At 36.6% G+C, this 13,886-nt stretch overlaps 1 long non-coding RNA gene across 1 annotated transcript in view; it reads left to right on the plus strand.

The window, feature by feature from the left end:
• Positions 1-13,011, plus strand: part of LOC107592964 (uncharacterized) — a 38,199-nt gene extending 25,188 nt beyond the window's left edge. Inside the window, exon 3 of the long non-coding RNA XR_001610047.1 lies at positions 12,940-13,011. This is a non-coding gene — a long non-coding RNA (uncharacterized lncRNA). The remainder of the gene's footprint in view (positions 1-12,939) is intronic.
• Positions 13,012-13,886: the final 875 nt, after the last annotated feature.

The following is a 13,886-nucleotide window of genomic DNA, read 5'->3' on the forward strand; positions in this document are numbered from 1 at the left end:
GTGCAGAGGATCCTCTTTTCTGCTCTGTCATATCTCAGCAGTACAGGGAGAGAGAGAGAGAGAGAGAGAGAGAGAGAGAAAAAAAACCATGGTACTTTACCTTTGCCCAGCTCAATTTTAGAGATCCTGGTGAGAGCCAGGGATTAACTTTGGCTCCTGACTTCAGATTCCACTGGCTGGGGGTTTGAAGGTCTGGGGTCACTGACTGATTGGATGAGACTTGGTGTCTGCTCTTGACCCATCTCTGGCATAGTAACACTAAAGGGTGAGCTCACTAAAAAGAGACACTTTAAATGCATAGTATTTCAGTACAAAAACCTGCATCTCATTCACTATAACCTGCAAGTATTTTGATTAATGTATTGTTTGTTTTGTGCAATAACATCTGTTTTTTTTATGTAAATTATGTTTGGTACTTATGCCATTTTTTTTTCCAGAAAAAAGTGTTTATGGTTGTCTTGGAGTTTATGAATAATGCATAATATATCATGCGTAATTTCTAGCTATTTTTGCAAATTGTCAAGAGAAAATGTAACATTTGATGAAAAAAAAGTGTGAAAAATGTATAATAAATAATCTTTAAAATAATAGCTGTCAAATTTACAAGCATAAATGTGAATATAAAATTATTGTATAATTAAAATGGTTTTTTCTTTTTTTTTTTTGGGGGGGGGGGTGAAAATATTGACAAGGTAAGTTGAAATCTGAACTAGCTGAAAAAAACATACTATTGAGTTCTAAAATCATTTTAAAATAAATTGTAAATAATATTTTCATGATTATTTAATCATTTTCAAGTATAAATGTAAATATAACATTATACATTTAAATAAAAAAATATATATGTATCTTTTTATTTTGGTCTCAGTGAAAATGCTGACGGCAAGAAGAAATCTAGCAGAAAAAAATATTTATTGTTGAGCCCTCAATATAACGTGTATAAATATTCACTTGTACCATACATATTTTATGCATGCCATTTCATTAGCAGATGCCAGATTTTCATAAACCAGCTGATCATTTCGGAAAAAGTGGTGCATTAAAAACATCTCTGTTCTTCCCTTACCTTTCTTTACGGGTCTTCATAATTTGCAGAAGCCTTCCTGACTCTAAACATCTTCCCTTACTATATCACTCAGCAGTGAGATCAAAAGAGCGTGCGGTAGCCATGATGAATGTACGAGCGCTGCAGACTCACAAATACCCTACACTGAAGGAGAAAGAAAAGAACAGGAGATAGAGAATGTGGAAACAGGCTTGCTTTCCCAGACTGTGGTGATAGACTTATCTGCTACGGGACAGTCGCGCAGGCCTGGCCCAGCTTATAGGTTCTCGTTAGGAGCAGCCAGCCAATAAAAGATAAGTCTGTGAGTATATCTGTGCCTTCCTTAGCGGAGAGTACACTAATGTTCTTGCTGCAGATATTAATTATGTCACAAATACTCTTGTGCCACTAGTCTCACGAAACAGACTCGTCCCAGGTCCTGTACCTTCTTCCTTTTTCTAACATACAGCTGGGAATGAGGAAGTGCTTCTTATTCAAAATTCTTTCCATTTTTAAACCTTCTGTGTGTGATGCAGAAACGCCACTGCAACATCTCTACTGAATCTATACCATGAAACAGAGCAGTGTTGATTTAACTTGTGAAAAGATAGCAGCCACAGTATAAAAAAATATCAATGTACAACATTACATTTATCAATAATAATCAGAATAAAATTTTGACTTTTTCCATCAAGCTATTAGTTTGTGGAGATTTATATTGAAATTAGTATTCATTTGATGTGCAGTCCTGTACATTGTACAATTCCGGTTGCAGAGCCTTCGCAGCAGGGCGACTGGGCGACAAAATCAAACGGCAACCTTCTGGTCTCTCTCTTGAATCCAACATGGATGTGACTTAAACTGCAATTCATCGACTGGCCGCTAGAGACTGGCTCCAAAAGAGAGCCAATCCTCCCATGTTAAAACTTTATAGCAAAAAAAAAAATGTTTACAGCCTGGTACAAAAAGAGGTTTTGGTCTAAATAGCTAATTTTGCCCTTCATGACAACTGTGAGGGGGGTGATTTTTTTTATAGCTCATCCGCTTAAATAATATTAAGCCTTAAAGTTCTGCATTATTAAGGGCATGGCCACTTGAGTGGCAGGTGGATTGCCGCTGCTGCTAACTTGATCACGTCGAGCTAGGCAGGTGTGGTTTCAGCAACCAGGCACCTCAGCTCCACTCACGTCCCGCCTCTTTGCCCATTTTCAGTTATCCAGGAGTGACGCGCTGCCAAGATGGCGACGGCCGGCTCCGCCCACTTTGGGCTTCAAAAATGCTCTTCAGAAACCTACGGGTGACGTCACAGACACATTGTTTTTTTCAGTCTATGGACAAAACACTGCTCTTCCGTTCCAATCAAAACATTAAACAGGTTCTCCCCACTCAGTGACACACCCACTGAGAGACCTGATGAAAGTGCTCAAGTTATTGCCGATTCTATTGTACGGAACGGGAAAATAGAGACACCAGGCAGCCACCATACTGCAATATTTACCGGGAGCCAGAGCACCTGACATCTTGGCAAATTTAAAAGTGCTGGCTAATGCTAAATGTAAATTCAGTAGGATTAACGTAAGATTGACTGGACTTCGCCAGTCGGAGATCACTAAAAGTAGCATTAAAGAGGTGTGTGAATTTGCAAGTACGATGTCAGACTCTGTAATATGCTCTGGTCCCCTCCCTGTTTATAGTGGTGATGAGATACATAGCAGACTGTCGTCACTCAATGGTTGGATGTGCTGCTGTCCGCAGAATAACATAGGTTTCATAGACAATTGGACGAGTTTTTGGGGCAGACCTGACCTGTTGAAAAGAAATGGTCTTCATCCCTCCAGGGGTGTTGCCGCTCTTCTCTCTAGAAATATGGCACATAGTCTTAGAGTTGGTTCTTGACTTACTGGGGCCCAGGTCAGGAACCAGACAGACTGGCTAAACGGACCGTCTGCTAGCCGCCTCACGTCACAGAAGTTCATTCTCAGGACATAGAGACTCTTTCACCTAGATATCACACTATAGAGACTGTGTCTGTTCCCCGAACTAACAAATACAAAAAACTTCCAAACCAATTTAAGGGTAACAATTTAATTGATGTTCAACAAATAATAAACAGATATAACACAGATAAACAAATAATAAAGCTTGGATTAATGAATATTAGATTCCTTTCTATGAAAGCGCTTTTTGTTAATGATATGATCACAGATCAAAACCTAGATGTGCTCTATTTGACAGAAACCTGGCTAAAACCAGATGATTCCGTTACTTTAAAGGGGTCATATGATGCGATTTCAAGTTTTCCTTTCTCTTTGGAGTGTTACAAGCTGATTGTGCATAGATAAGATCCTTGAAGTTGCAAAGACTCGAAAGTCTCAAAACCAAAGAGATATTCTTTATCAAAGTTAAGACTCTGCCACGCCCCCCTAAAACGGCTCGTTCTAACACGCCCCCACATATCTACCTCAATATGTGGAAATATTTGCATAATGCGGCCCAAATGTGCGTGCATGCAAAGAAAGAAGGCGTGGTTTCAGTAACCGCAGTTAGTGTTGAAGCAGCCATGTCAGGGAGACGCTGTGTGTTTCAGTGCGAAAGCAAAAGCACTTTATTTGGCCTTCCGAAAGTAGATGCATTTAGGAATCTTTAAGATTGCTTACAACAGAACAGCAATGCATTTTATGGACGACCGTTTCGTGAACCTAGGAGAGGAGGTAATTCTTACTTTGCTATGACAATCTGGCGCTTCTGAATCAGCTACTGTTTTGTTATTAGTTTAAGTATTTGCTATTGACTGTTCAAATGCGGAGTTTTGCGCATCGTGTGTGCGCGAGTGAGCGAGCGAGCGAGAGAGAGAGATAGAGAGAGAGAGAGAGAGCGGTGTGTGTGGGCGTGCGTGCGAGAGAGAGAGAGAGAGAGATTTATTATATTTATACATATTTATTCTGTAAATATGTCTAATCCCTTATTTTATTTTTATTTCTAGTTTACTATATACTTACATACATTAGTAATTCATTTTGCACTACATGCTTAATACTTTCTATATATTATTACTATTATTCTTTTTCTTTCTGTTAATACATATGTGTACTATTTGTAAGCAGTCCATCTGCAATTGCTTTGGCAATACAAATGTATAATTTTTGTCATGCCAATAAAGCATTCTTAAATTGAAATTGAGAGAGAGAGAGAGAGCGCGAGAGAGCAAGACACATCACAGTGGAGTCAGCTGTGTTAACCATGGCTTGTGTACTGCAAACACATATTCATCACTGTGTCTGTCACGAGACTCGGTTCCCCTTTCGGGACTCTGTCTTTACATTTATTTTGAAAGATGAAGCTCACGATTATGGTAAGGGGCGTTACATTTCCGACAAGTGCTTGCGGTGTTCGGCCAATCACAATGCACTGGGTCAGCTGGCCAATCAGAGCAGACTGCACTTGTCGGAAGGAGGGACTTTGTAGAAAACAAAGCGTTTGAGAGAGGCGGGGCATAGAGGACCTACAATAATGTACAGTATTTGAAAAATAATGTGTTTTTTGAACATTAAAGCATGTCAACATATTCTGTTACACCAAATACACAAAATAATGATCTTTAAAAAAGCATCATATGACCCCTTTAAATGAGTCTATCCTCCAAGATTACTGTTAAACATGAGCCGCATACAAAAGTTAAAGGGGGAGGTGTTGCTACAATTTATAGCAATATTTTCATTATTTCTCAGAGGTCTGATTTCAAGTATAATTCGTTTGAAGTAATGGTGCTTTATGTAACATTATCTAGTGTAATAAATGTTAATGAAAAATCCCTATTGACATTTGTACTGGCTACTGTATACAAGCCACCAGGGCACCATACAGACTTTATCAAATATTTCTGAGTTAGTGCTGGCTGCAGATAAAGTCTTAATTGTTGATGATTTTAATATCCACATAGATAATTAAAAGATCCATTGGGATCAGCATTTATAGACATTCTAAATTATGTTGGGGTTAGACAACACATGTCAGGACCTACTCATTGTCGTAATCATACTCTAGATTTAATACTGTCACATGGAATTGATTTTAATGGTGTTGAAATTCTGCAGCAGAGCGATGATACCTCGGATCATTATCTAGTCTTGCGAGTACTCCATATAGCTAAAGCTGCTAATTCAACTCCTTGTTACAAATATGGTATAGAACCATCAATTCTACCACAAAAGACTGCTTTGTACGTAATCTTCCTGACGTGTCTCAATTCTTCAGCATATCCAATAGCTCAGAAAAACTTGATGTTGTAACAGAAACTATGGACTCTCTCTTTTCTAGCACTTTAGATAAGGTTGCTCCTTTACGCTTAAAGAAGATTAAGGAAAACAGTCCGACACTGTGGTATAACGAGCACACTCGCACACTAAAGAGAGCAGCCCGGAAAATGGAGCGCAGCTGGAAGAAAACAAAACTAGAGGTGTTTCACATTGCATGGAGGGAAATTATCTCCTCCTAGAAAAGCCTTAAAAATGGCTAGATCTGCTTACTTTTCATCTCTTTTAGAAGAAAACAAACACAACCCCAGGTATTAATTCAATACAGTGGCTAAATTAACAAAAAATAAAGCATCAACAGGCACTGACATTTCCCAAAAACACAGCAGTAATGACTTTATGTACTTCTTTACTTCCAAGATTGATACTATTAGAGATAAAATTATAACCATGCAGCCGTCAGCTACAGTATTGCTTCAGATAGTGCACTATAGATCCCCTGAGGAACAATTCCACTCATTCTATGCTATAGGAAAGGAATAATTGTACAAACTTGTTAAACCATCTAAAGCAACATGTATGTTAGACCCTATACCATCTAAGCTAAAAGAGGTGCTTCCAGAAGTCATAGATCCTCTTCTGAATATTATTAATTTGTCATTGTCATTAGGATATGTCCTAAAAACCTTCAAACTTGCTGTTATTAAGCCTCTCATTAAAATAACACAACTTGATCCTAGAGAATGTTAATTACAGACCAATCTCAAATCTCCCTGTTCTGTCAAAGATACTAGAAAAGGCAGTATCCTCACAACTTTCTTCTTAGAGAAAATTGGTATCTGTGAGGATTTCCGGTCAGGATTTAGACCATATCATAGTACTGAGACTGCTCTCATCAGAGTTACAAATGACCTGCTCTTATCATCCGATCATGGTTGTAACTTTCAATTAGTGCTACTAGATCTTTGTGCTGTGTTTGACACTATCAACCATGAAATTATTTTGAATAGATTAGAAAATTATGTTAGCATTAGAGGAATTGCATTGGCATGGTTCAAATCATGCTCTGACCATCATCATTTCATAGCAGTGAATGATGATGTATCATATCATTCACAAGTGCAGTATGGAGTACCACAAGGCTCAGTACTAGGACTGTGGCTTTTCATGCTTTACATGTTACCCTTGGGAGATATCATCAGCAAACATGGTGTTAGCTTTAATTGTTATGCTGATGACACTCTGAGCTCTATATTTCTTCACGGCCTGACGAAACATACCAGTTCGCAAAACTAATGGAATGCATAGTTGATTTAAAAAAACTGAATGACTAGTAATTTCCTACTGCTGAATTCTGAAAGTGTTAGATGTCAATTATCGGACCAAAAACCTCTGCATGTAATAACCTAGAACACTGTCTAACACTTGATGGCTGCTCTATCAATTCTTCATCATCAGTTTGGAACTTTCTTTCTAGCAGTTGTAAAACCACATTTTTCCATCTTAAAAATATATCTAAATTATGACCTATGCTCTCAATGTCAAATGCAGAAATGTTAATTCATACATTCATGACCTCAAGGTTAGATTATTGTAATGCTTTATTGGGTGGTTGCTCTGTGCACTTAATAAACAAACTCCAGCTGGTCCAAAATGCAGCAGCTAGAGTTTTTACTAGAACCAGAAAGTATGACCATATTAACCTGATTCTGTCAACACTGAACTAGCTCCCTTTTAAACATCATATACATTTTAAAATTTTGATAATTACTCATAAAGCCCTGAATGGTTTAGCTCATCAGTACTTGAACAAGCTCTTTTTGCATTATAGTCCTTCACGTCCGCTGCAATCTCAAAATTCTGGCCATTTGATAATACTTAAAATATCAAAATCAACTGCGGGTGGCAGATCCTTTTCCTATTTAGCGCCCAAACTCTGGAACAATCTACCTAACATTGTTCGGGAGGCAGACACACTCTGTCAGTTTAAATCTAGATTAAAGACCCATCTCTTTAACCTGGCATACACATAACACACTATCACATTTCTAAAATTCAAATCCGTTAGATGGTTAGGCTGCATTAATTAGGTCAACCGGAACCAGGAACACTTCCCATAACACCCAAATATACTTGTTACATCGTAAGAAGAATGGCATCAACGCTAATATTAGTCTGTTTCATTCCAATTCCGAGGTCACCGTAGCCATACGTATCCAGTCTGTATCCAGATCAGATGGTCGCTGTAGCCACCCGGATTCAGTGTGTATCCAAACCAGATGGTGGATCAGCACCTAGAGACGACCTCTACAGCCCTGAATGTCAGCGGCGTCCATGTCAAATAGATGAGCCCCAGAGACAGATCCCCTGCAAAGACCTCATCACCAAGATGGCCGTTGGCACAAGACCACGAGAACCAGACAAGTCCTCTGCTCAATCTAACTTGCCTGGAATTAATCCACGCCATGTTGGTTTCATCTGGCCAACGGAGAACCGGCCCCCCCGACCGAGTTTGGTTTCTCCCAAGGTTTTTTTCTCTATTTCTGTCACCGATGGAGTTTTGGTTCCTTGCCATTGTCACCTTTGGCTTGATTAGTTGGGGACATTTCATTTCTGGCAATATTGTCGATTTGATTGCACAGACACTATTTGAACTGAACTGAGCTGGATCAATGATGAACTGACTTTAACAAAAAAATTGAGTGTTAACTATTGTCCTCTTGCATTATTTACACTATTTTCCTGTTTAATGCTGTAAAGCTGCTTTGACACAATATGTATAGTATAAAGCACTATATAAAATATAAATAAAGGTGACTTGACTTGACTTGACGTGTGTTTATCTATCACAATTTTTTTTCCTGCCACAGAATAAAAAAAGGCAATTGTGAGTTAAAAAGCAGAAAATTGTGAAATATAAATGAGCAACTCTGAGGGTAAAAAAAAAAAAAAACAGAATTGCAAGTTTATATAGAAAAAAGAAAAGGAAAAAGTCCCAATTATGAGACAGAAACCCAGAATCTTGTGAAAATTGTGAGATAAAAAGTCACAAAACCTTTTTTTTTCTACCCAGTGGTAGAAACATGCTTCCATAATTACTGAATTTGAGGTACACCTATGATGAAAATTACAGGCCTCTCTCATCTTTTTAAGTGGGAGAACTTACACAGTTGGTGGCTGACTAAATACTTTTTTTCCCCACTGTATATGCTGCCTCTAAAAACACCTGTGAAAAGCCAATAAATTTGTTTGAAAGAATCTTCTGATGAATATATGATAAAAATAATAAACATACCAGGATGTTTTATTTCCATAAAATGCACAGCTCTGTTAATCAGCCATTTTTGTGATTTGTTCTTTAAAATTCCTGTCAAATTGTAGTCGGATGATGCAGACTTGTCAGTCACATCCCCAAGGCAGGACTCCCTCTATTCAACATATGCACTGGGAATAGTTATATCAGGTCGCGGAGAGTCAATCCTGTTACAGATGAAAATATAGCTCTTATTGATCCCGCAGGCTTTTATTGATTTGAGTCTTTTCTTGTTTCGTCTTCCCCTCCTGCATGTTCTACTTTTACCTTTTCCTTTCTTTCATTCTCCTGTCATTCTCTCTATTGTCTAACTCTTGTCTGCTTATTCAGTCTCTCTCTCTCTCTTTTTCTCTTTTTATTTTCCTGTATGGATTCCTCAGTCAATTTGTTTACCGACCACTGTAACTACATCCATTAGTCTGACCCTAAGAGCCTGAGGACAGGCCTGTGACAGCCATCCGACTAATGCAGCTCTGACACAATAATTACACAATGACCTAAAGAAAGGTCCCTGCTGTCCCGTTGTATGCGTGGCAAGCAAACCTGGTTACCACGTCTAAGGTTTTGACCACTGCCACCCCCATAACCCACAAGCTCCAACAAAGCCACTCGGAGACGCACGTGTTTGTATGACAAAGGAGAAATAAGTCTGTATGTTGATCACTTCTTCTCGTTTTACTAACAAGACTGATCAAATGACCCTATTAGTTTTACTTGTTTTTGGCAGAGTCAATGTTTCCTCTGTCTTTGTATCGTTTCTAAAAATCTTTAAGTTTCAGTTCTGATTTAACTTGAATCAGTCGAATTCAGTGATGCAGGATGCAAGTCTATTATAATGAAGGCCTTGTGTATTAGTGATTTGTGACATAGTAAAGAGATGTTGGTAACCATGAAAGCAAAATTATAGATAAATTATTTTATAATAACCAAGTCCAAGTTTTCAACACTAGAAATATGCACAGCAATTTGAATGTATACTGTTGCATTCAGTTCAGTGCAAGTATTTTATTAAGCCTTGGATTACAAATTACTTAAATTAATAATATAATTAATATGGTTTTTATAAATGAGATATTTACAAATGTTATTTGTTTACTTTAAAATGTTTAAAGTTTAAATTATTAACCACACAAACAAGCCTTATTATTTTGTACAATTTGTGGTTACACTTTATTTCGATAGTCCACTTTAAACATTCTATTAACTATAAGTAACTTTGTAACTACATGTCAACTACATGTCAACTAATTCTCATTAATTTGCGTCTACATGTCTACTAACTCTCAGAGTAGACTGTTAGGGTAGGTTTAGGGTTAGTAGAATAAGTTGACAAAGAAAGTGTTAGAAGATATTAAGCAAACAGTCTACTAATACTCTACTAACTGCTAGTTGACATGTAGTTACTTACTGTTAAAAGAATGTCTAAAGTGGACTATCGAAATAAAGTGTTACCCAATTTGTTTTTTAACATGTACAAAACCCTATGTCTTCATTTATTTAATTGTATTGCTTTCATAAAGCATTTCATAAAGTTTTTATAAATGAGATATTTACAATTGTTGTTTATTTATTTATCAAATTAAAGGTTTTACTATTACACAAACAAGCCTTTTTATTTTGGACAGTTTATTTTTTAATCTAAACAAATATTTGATTTTATTTTTTTGCTTTCATAAAAAGATGGCAACAACAGTGTAATAAAACCAGTGCCCATAAAATAATTACATTTATTAATAATAATAATCAAAATATAATAAATCATTTTTCCACCAAGCAATATAGTTAATTAGTCTAACTGTGTTTATATAGTAGTATGGTAGATTGATGTTAATATTCAATTGATGTTCAGTCACAAGTGTGTTTTTCAACTATTTTACAGTGACTTTGAATGTGCAACTCATCCACCCTGCTGTGAGAACATGCTGGTCTGTTGGCTGGTTTTACAGCAGCTAAGACCAGCAGACCAGGACGGTTAGGTTTTATATTAATTTCCATCTGTTTTTAAGTGACTGTAAATAATCATGATACTTGAATGGTTTCATCCTATTTTTTGGCAAAATAGGGCACAATGTACTGTGTTAATATGAATACATTTTCCATACGGATTTTTCACAGGTGTTTTACCTGTATTTTAATTTGCACACTGCATTATGTTTTAGAGTTCAAGGACATGTCTGTAAACTTAACGTATAGCGTCCTGGCACAAAATTACCAGTACCTTTTCTCTTTTTTTTCTGCAGATTTGTTCTTACAGTGTAGCATCCAAACATGTCCTTTGCGGTTCCATTTTCACATGCGTGTCTCCTTGCACTCTGATCTCAGTCTTTACCTCTGCTATGAGGTATGAGCCCCTCTCAGCACTCGCTAATGACGGACAGCTGAAGGCACACTCTCAGGACTCCAATCAAATTTACAGCCTTCTAATTGGATTAGAGGAAGCCGGGGGGAGGGCTTTTATATCTGTCTTCCTTTCTCTTTTTGTCCTCTTTGGCCTGCGCGCCAGGGTGGCTTGCAGTGGTCTGAGTGATGGACAAAAGGAGGAGCTGTTAGCGGAGCTGGGGGTTTGAGCCGAGCCAACGAGGGCCATATCTGCCACTCTGCCGCAGAGGCATGGCTGCTGCAGTCCATTGTGATGGGTGACAATGTTTTGTCTGCAGGCTGAGGATCTGTCCACAGACCGGCTGAATGATAAGATCCTTTTCATGGATGACATAGAGAGCGGAAAGCAAAAAGGCAGGGCAAAGAGTGAAACATCACTTAGCTCATTCCCACACTGCCAGTGCATCCATTGTTCTGTAGCACGAGTTCAACACCAGACAAAGCATGTCACTCCTTGTTTCTTCAGTGCAAATAGCAGAACCAAAAATAGAAACGAACATCAGCCAGAGCCGAAATCGTAAATTAAGGGATTTTGAACAATAGAAACTTAAGTGTATTAAAAAAAGAAGGATTTTACAGCCATTTCATTATAAGACGACAAAAAAAGTACGCTATGGTTCAAAAGTCGGGGTGTCAGTTTTTTTTTTTTAAGTAAATAATATTTTTATTCTGCAAGGACCAATTAAATGGATCAAAAAGTGATAGAAGAGACATTTATAATGTTACAAAATATTTCTGTTTTAAATCAATGCTGTTCTTTTGGACATTCTACTCATCAAAGTATACTGAAAAAAATGTCTCCACAAAAATATTAAGCAGCTCAACTGTTTTCAACATTAATAATAATAATAATGATTAGAATAAATTATTCTTCAGCAGCAAATCAGCATATATAATGATTCAAGGAAAGATCAAGTGACACTGAAGACTGAAGTATTGATGCTGAAATATCAGGAATAAAATATATAATAATATAATTTCAAATATAATACAATAGAAATAATTTAAGTCGTAATAAAAAATAAATCTGTATATTAATGGAAAAGTCAAACCAGTGTAGAATGGTTAGGTTTTATATTCATCTCCATCTGTTTTTACGTGACTATTTGATATTTGAATGTTTCATCGTATTTTTTTTCAGCACTGAAAATCACAACACAATAAACTGTTTTAATATGAATGTCAAGTTCACTGAAATTTCTTTTAACCCTAAAACGCAATGCATGATTCAAAATACATGTAAAACACCTGTAAAAAAAAATCAATAGATCTTTCATATTAGCACTATTAACACATATGTGAACTATTTTTACAGACTTTTCTTATAGTGTGATATTTCCCAATATTAAGTTTTTTTTACTGTATATCAAATAAATGCAGCCTTGGTGAACATAAGAAACTAAAACTTTAAAAAAAATGACCAACCCCAAACCTTTGAACAGTATTGTGTATTTGCAGAGTTCACAGGTGCTTATTCTTAAAATTAACAACTCCTTGAAATACATACACATGTAATCGACTGGCCGCATGGTGACTGTCTTCCTGTCAGTGCTTTGTTCTGTTTCCTTCCAGGTTTTATGATCAAAGTGTGCAGAAAAGGCCATCAGCACCTCAATTAAATTAGTTTGAGAGGTTACATAGAACAGCCATTGGCGACCACAGCTTCAGTGCTGCTTGCAGTGCATGTGTTTATGTCTATGTCTATCAGAGCGAGTGGATTTAAACGCACACACGAGGGCCTTGCTTTGCCCCTATAGAGAGGTGACAGCGAACACACTTGTCACTTTCTGAACTGTCAGCAGTGTTGCTAGTGTTCCTGACACTCCAGTATGTTTTTTGGGCTGGTCTGTGGGAATGGGCAGGAATAGCTTCCTCTATCAGTTAGTTCACACAGGATCCTGTCACGTTCCTCATTACACACCTAACCGCTGCCATTCTTATCCCAGCAGGGCCCATGGTGATCTGCATGCCACTATATGGACACTGTCCATGCTGACCACAGGACTAGAAACCCAGAGCACTGCGTGGGGCACCATAGATAAGTGCACTCTGCTGCCTGAAAGCTTAAAACAGTCTCAGTTAAGTGTAAGTCATTAAAAACTTTATACAATAAGCAATGAATGGTACTTTTGACATTCAGTGGTACTTTTGACATTTATTTTTAACCACATATGCATAAAATGAAGATGAAGCCATTTTATTTTACATCAGGCTAGTCCACCATGTCCGGATCACATGACCAGCTGATTAAATAACCAGCTATGAAGTAGATTAATAATTGACACAAAAATGAATACATTTCACAAACCCCTAGGGTTAATAATTAATTGGCAAATTAAAAACATTATTTAATTAATTAAAATAATAAAAAAATTAATTAAATAATTCAAAAATAAAAACAATCAAAATAAAAGTTTGACTAAAAAATAAATATTTTATTTGTTTACCTGCATGTCACATGACCAGCTAAATAACCAGCTGTGGAATGACTTCTTAATTGACATGAAAATAAATTTCACAAACCCCTATGGTCAATAAAAATATAATAATTTTACAAACCCCTTGGGTTAATAAAATGCTAATAATTAATTATTAAATAATACAAATTATTTAATTAAAAATAGTAATATAGTAAACAATACTAATTAGTTAATTAAAAATAATCAATGATAAAATATTTCAAGTAAATTTAATTAAAAATAATTTAAGAAATAAAAGCAAAATAAAAATAAAACAAATAAAATAAATATTTTATTTTTTTATCTGCATTTCACGTGACCAGATGATATATATACATACAGTATATGAATGATTGATGCATTTATATAGCGCTTTGTGTATTTTTGTACACCCAAAGCACTTTACAATCATATGAGGGGGTCTCTCCTCAACCACC

Source organism: Sinocyclocheilus grahami, unplaced genomic scaffold, assembly GCF_001515645.1.
Source record: "Sinocyclocheilus grahami isolate Dianchi unplaced genomic scaffold, SAMN03320097.WGS_v1.1 scaffold9.1, whole genome shotgun sequence".
Classification (NCBI taxonomy): domain Eukaryota; kingdom Metazoa; phylum Chordata; class Actinopteri; order Cypriniformes; family Cyprinidae; genus Sinocyclocheilus; species Sinocyclocheilus grahami.